This window comes from Trichechus manatus, unplaced genomic scaffold (assembly GCF_000243295.1).
Source record: "Trichechus manatus latirostris isolate Lorelei unplaced genomic scaffold, TriManLat1.0 scaffold00103, whole genome shotgun sequence".
Classification (NCBI taxonomy): Eukaryota; Metazoa; Chordata; class Mammalia; order Sirenia; family Trichechidae; genus Trichechus; species Trichechus manatus.
This window is the reverse complement of record NW_004444039.1, coordinates 10,161,288-10,170,511: the sequence shown is the minus strand read 5'-3', so window position 1 is coordinate 10,170,511 and position 9,224 is coordinate 10,161,288.

The following is a 9,224-nucleotide window of genomic DNA, read 5'->3' as shown; positions in this document are numbered from 1 at the left end:
TGTATGCACACACACACACATGTATGTATATATTTACGCTTTACTGCTTTTACTTCTCTAGAGAACTCAGCCTAAGACAGTGTATAATATGAAGTAAGAATAAAGGTTTACTTTTTTTTTTCATGGCTATCCAATTGACCAAGAACCATTTATAGAAAATTCTATGATTTCTTTGCTGGACTACAGTGAGGGTCCTTTTTGTCATAAATCAAATGATTTCAAGTGTGTGTTTTAGTTTCTGGATTCTCTGTTCTGTTATTCTATTTTTATGGTCATCTATGCTGTCTTGTCCTATAGGGTTGCTGTGAGTTGGAATCGACTCGTCAACAACAGGTTTGGTTGGGTTTTTTTTTTTTGGTATACCGTCTCAATTGATATAGCTTTATAACAAGTCTCAATATCTGGAGCATAAGTTATCCAGCTTTCTTCTTGTTCATGTTTTTTTTTTTTAATTTAATTTCCATATAAATCTTAGAATCCATTTGTCAATTTCAATATATATACAGAATTAGCTGGGGACTTAAATTGGGGTTGCATTCATCTATAAATTCGGGGATCATTGTCATCTTTATAATATTGAGTCTTCCAGTTCATGAATGTGGTTTAAGCCTCAACTTATTTACGTCTTTTAATATTTCTCTCATAACGTTTTGTAGTTTTCAATATAGAGGTCTTTCTAATTTTTTGTTATGTTTATTCCTACGTAATGGATTTTAAAATAGTATCTCCTACAGTTCTGCTTCTCTGGTTGAACCCTGACTGGTACAGATTTTGGTAATGGAAGTGGTTCCGGAAGAACAGAAAATTAAGGTTGGATTGTCTGAATTGCTGCTGGGTTTGCTGGAATTGGTTCTCTAATTTATTAAATTTAAAGGCAATAATGACCCTGTTGGAGACCTGGTGGCCCAGTGGTTAAGAGCTCAGCTCTTAACCAAAAGGTTGGCAGCTGGAATCCACTAGCAGCTCCTTGGAAACCCTATGGGGCAGTTCTGTCCCATGGGGTCACTAGGAGTTGGAATCGACTCGACGGCAACAGGTTTGGTTTCGTGTTAATAACCCTGTTTCCAGTGGTAAAGAGGACACTGGCAATGCATGACATGATGTGGGAAAAGAGTTACTCAAATTATTGCTGTTTGATACCCCTCATTGAATACCTGTAAAAGAAACTTCTTACTTGTTTATTGCTACTATGTAAAAATACAATTGATTTTTAAATGCCACATTTTCATTACAATTCAGTTTATAATATTTTCTAATTTCCATTGTGATTCCTTCATTGACTCTAGATTGATTAGAACTGTGCTGCTTAATGTCATCAATTTTGACAAATGTTCCGGGTGCACTTGAAAAGAATGTGTATTCTGTGATGTATCTTTTCCCCCTCTTGTGGCTTAAAAATTTTTCCCTTTCACTTTGTTTTCCCCTAGTAGTTTTATTATTGTTTGTCTAGGTGTAGGCTTAGTATTTCAAGAGTTTGTAACTTGATATCTTTCTTCACTTTTGAAAAATCCTCAGCCATTATTTCGTCAGATATTCCCTCTGCCTCTTCAATCTCTTGAAACTGTCTGAGGCTCCATTACATGTATGTTAGAATCTTTCAACATATGCCATGTCTTTCTTACGGTCTTTTCTGTGTTTTCTATCCTTTTCACTCTCCGTGATAGAACTTTGATATTTACTACATATTTATCTTCCAGTCGTCAGTCTTCTTTTATATTGTGTCTACTAAATACACTTACTGAGTTTTTAGTTTTAATAATTTTATTTTTCCATTGTCTTTTTTAGTGTACTCCAAATCACTGGGAAAATTCTCCATTATATTTATTATTTTCTTAAACATATTTATCATGGTTATTTTAAAGTCAGTGTTTAGAAAATTCAATATCTGTGTTATTTGTGAGTTTATTTCTACTGTCTATTTTTCTCTTTGCCCCCTTCCTTTGTGTGTCTGGTAATTTTTGATTGAATGTCAGACATTGTATATGAAAACTGTAAGGACTCTGGATTGTTTTGTCTTCCTCTAGAGAGAGTTTATCCTAACTTCAGCTAGGCAGCTGGAGTGGGGGAAGATTACTTTGACTTAGTGAGAGACTAAAAGACTACATCACAGTGTTTGTAAAGTCATTCTATCTGCTATTTGATCCCACTTCTAAGATGTAGCCCTCCAGTGAGAGCAGAGTGATAACTAGGACCCTGTTCATTGGTGGGTCCTGAGTAACGTTTTTTGTCTGCTTAGCACTGTGAGGCTGGAAGCCCTGGTGGTGTAGTGGTTAAGAGCTACAGCTGCTAACCAAAAGGTTGACAGTTCGAATTCACTAGGTGCTCCTTAGAAAACCTGTAGGGCAGTTCTACTCTGTCCTATAGGGTCACTTTGAGTCAGAGTTGACTCGATGGCAACAGGTTTTTTTTTTTTTTTTGGATGGGTAGCACTGTAAGACTGCTCTGCATTTCAGTGGCTCTCTGCTTGCCTTGGAGGTTCAAGAATTTGGTATATGCCATACATTAGGCTCATTCTTCTGCATCTCTTTTATCTCTGGGATCTTTACCCATTGAGTCCTGACTGCCTTTACAGCCTTCATCTCCAATTTTTGTCTGTCTGGCTCTGGGAGATTGCTAACAGCTCTGCTGGTCTATGCCTTTGAGCAGCGATCATCTGCCAGAATTCTGTCTCTGGTCTAGTACCAAAATTGGTATATGCTATGAAGGGAAACAGCAGTCACAGGGCCTTGACTTATCTTTTGCGATTCCCTTCGCTTTGGCATCGTGGCGTTAAGTCGTAGGTGCTTCAGCAGGTTTTCCAACACTTTCATACAGATGTTGTTTGCATTTTATATTTCTTTTCAAGTTATTTTCTGTGGGACTGTAAATGTGACGCCATTATACCTGGAAATGGACAATGCATAATATCTTGATGTGTGGCAATAGAGGGAGGACATGCCTTGCAAATTAAGTTATGTTAGCAAAGGCACAAGATAAATAGTTCTGGTATGTGATTTCATTTTACTGAAATAGAGTGGAAGAAGAAGCAGTATAGTAGGTGATAAGGCTGGAAAGGTATGACATGAGCAGATTTTGGCAAGGCCTTGAAGACCAAAGTGTATTAGTTTTCCATACTGTGTCACAAATCACCACGAGTTTAGAGGCTTAAAACAACACACGTCCATTTTCTTACAGTTTCCGTGGGTCAGGGTTCCAGGCATGGCTTAGCTGGGCCCTATGCTCATAGTCTCGCATGGCTGCAATCAAGATGTCATCCAAGCTGCATTCTCATTCAGAGGCTTGAAGGGTCCATTCCCAAGCTCATTCAGTTTCTTGGGAGAATTCATTTCCCTGTGGTGGTACAGCTGAGGGCTCCAACTTTTTCCTGGCCATTGGCTAGAGGCAGCCCTCAGGTCCTTGGGGATTCCTGCAGTTCCTAACCCCATAGGCTTTTCCAACATGGCTCTGCATCATTAAGCTGTTAAGGAGAGTGTCCAACCTCAGTGAGGGCCTAGTCCCTCTTGTAAGGACTTTCACCTGATTAAGTCTGACTCCTCAGGGTTATCTCCCTTTTGATTAACTCAGAATCAACTTATCTGGGACCTCAATTGCATCTGTAAAATCTCTTCACCTTTGCCATATTCTCTGGTCTAGAAGCAAACACAGGTCACCACACAATGGGAGAGGCTGATACACGGTCCAGGAGTGGGGTCACCAGGCTGTCCTATGGTCTGCCACCATGCAGGCTAGGTGACTTGGAGTATGCTTCCAGTGTAACAGAGAAGTCACTGAAGGTTTCTAAGCAGAGAATGTTTTGGATGGAAATGCATGTCAGGAGCTTTAGTATGGTAACCTGTTGCTGTCAAGTTGATTCTGACTGACAGTGACCACAAGTGTTACAGAGTAGAACTACTCCATAGGGTCATCTTTACAGAAGCAGATCACCAGGACTTTCTTCAGTGGTGCCACTGGGTGGGTTCAAACCGCCAACCTTTAGGTTGGTGGTTGAGTGCAAACCTTTTGCACCACCCAGGAACCTGTTAGTCTCCTAGAAGTATGTAAAACAGATTAGAGAGGCCAGGGGTTGAAGTCCGGGGACAGCACCATGAGAGTCATCTGCCTTTCATGACTTTCTGCTTGCTTAGTCCAGAGGAAGGAGGGTTCAGGAGAATCGGAGATGGAAAAGATGGACTCAGTGCTAGCCTGACTGTAGAGGCAATTGATTCATTCATTCATTCTTCAAAATTTTACGAAGGCCTATCAAGTAGATCTGTGCTAAGGTAATAGTGAGGAGGGTGAAGTGAAGGTTATGGATGCCCACCCTTGTTAAGCTAACAGTTCAGAAATCTTAAGAACAACACCTGAGGCTCGAGATTTAAATTTGGGGATCATCTGATAAGGACCATAGAAGAAATCATAGGGTTGAAGAAGACTGAGTAGAGAGGGAACAGTTACAGAAGATGGCTAAAAATGGGATCTTCAGTGGGAACACCTGCATTTAGGAAGCCAGGAGAAGGGTGGTCACCAGGAAAGGAATCTGGAAGGAGAACCATGGTGCAGAAGCCAAGGGAGAGAGACAGATTGCTAAGAAAGGCCACTGTGGTCCAGGAGACTTAGCAGCTATGACACAGAGGCTTGGACTTTTCTAAACAGGAATAGAAATTGTTTGGAATCTACCTGGAATCTTTTCTCAAAACAGGTAAGAGAAAAAAGTTTGAATATTCTTATTGGCTTTTAAATATTAAAACAACTTTTTCTTTACTGTAACGATTCAAAGCAGAGCTGGGTGGAAAATTCTAGATTTCCTGGTTTTTTGGTGAGCTGCTTTATTTTCAAAACCAGTGCTATTATAAATAAAATGCAAGCCACATATGTAATTTTAAATTTTCTAATAGCTAGATGCAAAGAATAAGCATGCCGGTTGGGGCTAGCACATTTCAGGCGTTCAATAGCCACCTGTGGCTAGTGGCTTCCATACTGGACAGTGCAAGTTTAAACTATAAAGCCTCTTTTTATTGCACAGAAATGTAATTAATTGATGGATTATATCTTTTCTTAATAACTAAAAATAATTGTTTAAGCTTTTCATTTTTACTGTTTCATTGAAACGTAGATGTTACATGTACTATGTATAACAAAAAGAACTTGTTCTATTAGATAATACAAGATAGTTGTAGATTCCTTAAACAAGTAATCGCTGAGAGTCTGCCAAGCTTTGAAAGGAACAGGCTGTGCCATTAAAACACTTTAATCTAGTGTCATGGTTGTTCTCTTATATTTCTTAATCACTGTAAAAAGACTTAACACTATACTTCCCAGAAATTATGTTAATCGTGTACATGCAATGTTTGGGTCATTAGAATGGACTGAGGAAGCAGTAGCAGCAACAGCTAGCATTTATTTATTTATTAATATGGGATAGCCCTTCCTTCATTTCCTTTTAAAATTTTCTAAACAATGTTGTGTAGCTTTTTGCGTAAATATCTTGTGTTACATTTGTCCCAAGGAGTTTGAATTTTCTTATGCCATTTTACTTATTTCATTTTGGTGTTCATTTTCTGTTTGTTGCTAGCTTATAGGAAAAGAATTTTTTTTTTTAACATTGGCCTCGTATTGAGCATCTATGCTGAACTCCCTTGTTCATTCTAACAGTTTATCTTTAAAGTCTTTAAGGCTTTCTACATAATCAGTCCTATGGCCAGTGAGTAATGATGTTTTTATTTTTCCTTTGCAAGTTTTATATCTTTACTTTTTAAAAAAATTTTATTTTGTTGTTGTTGTTGAGAGTATACACGACGACACATACCCCAATTCAACAGTTTCTATATGTACAATTCAGTGACATTGATTACGTTCTTCGAGTTGTGCAATCGTTCTCACCCTCCTTTTCTGATTTGTTCTTCCCTCGTCAGCATAAACTTACTGCCCCCCCTAAGGTTCCTATCTGATCTTTTGAGTTACTATTGTCACTTTGATCCCATATACCCATTGCCATTGAGTCACTTCTGACTCATAGTGACCCTATAGGACAGAGTAGAACTGCCCGATAAGGTTTCCAAGACTGTAAAACTTTAAGGAAGCTGACTGCCACATCTTTCCCCTGTGGAGCAGCTGGTGGGTTCTAACCACCAACGTTTTGGTTAGCAGCTGAGCACTTTAACTACTGCATCACCAGGGCTCCTTTTGATCCCATATAGATAGTCCCTAAAATACCGTAATGCTCAAGGCAGACATTTATTACTAGTTAAGTTAAACTATTGTTTGGTTTTAAGAAGACTTCAGGGGATATTTTTGGTTTAAGTTTTAAAAATGATCTCAGGGCAATAGTTTCAGGGTTCATCCAGTCCCCTTAGCTCCAGAAAGTCTGGAGTCCACAAAAATTTGGAATTCTGTTCTGCATTTTACCCCTTTCGGTCAAGATTCTTCTACAGAATCTTTGATCAAAATATTCAATAATGGTAGCTGGGCACCCTCCAGTTCTTCCGTTCTCATGGCAAAGGAGGCAGTTTTCATGGAGGCAATTAGCCACACATTCCACATATCCTCCTCCAATTCCTGACTCCTTCTTCCTCTGTTGCTCCAGGCAAGTAGAGATGAATTGTTGTGCCTTGGATGGCCACTTGCAAGCTTTTAAGACTCCAGGCTCTACGAAATTAACTAGGAGGTAGAACAGAAACACTAAACATGTTATGAGGCCAATTAACTGGGATGTCCCATGAAACCATGGCCCCAACCCTCCAAACCAAGGAACCAAATCCCATGAAGTTTCTGGCTGTACATAGCAGCCTCAGCAGCTACTCTTTATTTATTTACTTTTTTACCGTTATTGTAATTATATCTATCACACAACCTTTGCCAGTTCAACTTTTTATAGGTGTACAACTTACTGACAGCAATTACAATAATTGGCTGTGCAACCCTACCCTTAATCAATGAGATTTTTCCATTAACCCTCCCGCCCTTTCCTCCTCCCTCCTGCCCCTGGTAACAACTAATACACTTTGGTCTCTATAAATTTGTCTTTTCCTGTCTTATTTTTATATAAGTGAGGTCATAAAATACTTGTCCCTCTGTGACTGCCTTATTTCACTCAGTAGAATGTCTTCAAGCTCCATCCATATTGTAGCATATGTCAAGACCTGGTTTCTCCTACTGGCTGAGTAGTATTCCATTTTGTGAATCCATCCATCTGTTGGATGGCCCTTTAGGGCCATCGTGAATAGTAATGCAATAAACATTAGTGTAGGAGTCTTCGTCTGAGTCTGCTTTCCTGTCTTTTTGATATACACCTAGGAAGCAGCTACCATCTATTGAACACTTTTTATGTGTCTGACAGCAAGCCAAGAGTATTATCTCATTAAACATTTGAGATACATACTATTGTTAACCCCAATTTATAGAAGTAAGGCTAGACTCAGAAATGTTAAAAACAAACAAACAAACAAACAAACGAACAAAAACTCTTCAAGATCACTAGGTCCCGAGGAGCAGAGACAGAATTCAAACTCAGATCTGTCAGACTAACGTCTTAACAGGTATGCTATGCTGCTTCCCCATAGCAAACTGAGGGTTTAATTAGATACAAATTAATATTTGAATATTCACCCCCTATATGGTGCTGTAAGGAGCCGGGGTGTCACAAGCAGTATGTGCTCGACTACGAACCTGAAGGTTGACACTTCAGATCCACTCAGTGGTGCCAAAGCAGAAAGGTCTGGCACTCTGCTTCTGTAAAGATTGTAGCCAAGAAAAGCCCACAGAGCTCAGTTTTACTCTGTAACCCATGGGGTTGCCATGAGTCGGAGTCCACTCAATGGTAGCTAACAATAAAACAACATGACGGTACATCTTTCAAATTTTTTTTCCCCCTCTTTTGGTTTTATAATCAGGAAGAACATATAGTTTGGGGGATGTTAGATGTGGGGAGAAGTAGAGAAGGGTAGATCAGCCTTTTCTGATAAAGAGTGGATTTTTTTCTATTTAAACCTTCACCTACTTCTTTCTCAGTGGCTTGTTTTCACTCTTCTGCTGTCAAAGACCACATCAATCTGCTCATATTCAAGATTTAAAAGCCAAAGAGAATGCATTTAAAAACAATTTGCTTGCTGTTTACAACAGCCTAATATTTATGCATCCTCTCTTCTTGGAAGGAAGGATGAGCACAAGTAGCTCTAATGGACTTGATTTCCTTGGTCAAGCACGGGCAGAAAGTTTTTGCATAGAGATTTGCAGGAACAATACTTGCTGCATTTTAATTTCCACAGAGACTGAAAGTATGTGTGAGCTGAATGCAACCTCCAGTGCACCTTTCAGCCCTGATCTCCTAGGGAACCAGGGACCTAACGGCGCCTCAGCGCCCGCTGGAGCGAACAGGTCAGGCAGAACAGGTCAGGCAGAACAGGTCAGACAGAACAGACTGTGGGCGAGCAGAGCCGACCAGGGCTTTATCTCCTGGAGGTGGTTTTGGCCAGCATTTTCTAAGCCCTCAGGCATGGCGTACGGAGAATTTGTCAGGCAAAGAACAGCTTAAAGGAAAAAGACGGAGCAAGGAATGGCACAATTTTGGGGTTCAACACTGACGCTAAACTTAAGGAAAAATGTGTGGGAGCAGGGAAAAAGCCAAAGAGAGCCAGCAGGGGCCAGAGAGACAGCAGTGCCGATATCCTGCTTTTCTGTACTGAAATAGGAAGACATTTCTGGCTCTTTAATATGTCTGTGACATAAACTTGAGGTTTTTCCTCGGGAGAAATATCTAATTAATTAATATACATTTATGCTGACCTTGGAATTTGCAAAAGGCTGTGAGGGCGTTTGTATTTTTATGGCTCACGACAATCTAGTGAGATGCAGTTATTCCCATTTTTCAGACAAGCTGAGTCCAACGTTTTGTCCAAGACCCCCCCAAGGGGCTCTTGACTATTTCTCAAGTCGTTACCTTGAGGAGAACCTGAATATTTCCAGGTGTACTCCCGTGAGTACTTTTGCCCGTTTCATTATCACCTAACATGTTGAGGAAGGCAGACCTGGTGTTGTCATGGCAAATGTGCGTAGATGAGGAGAGCGAGGCTTCGAGAGAAGTGACTGGCATCACTATCCAGCCAGAACCTCGGGGCGCACCTGTCCTGTTCTCCAGCCAGTGCAGAGCTCCTTGTTTGCTGCAACCTTAATTTCCTTGCCTTCACAAAGTCCTTCCTCCTGGAGTGAAAAAAAAGAAAAAAATCAATTGTCATAGGGCAACATGTGTA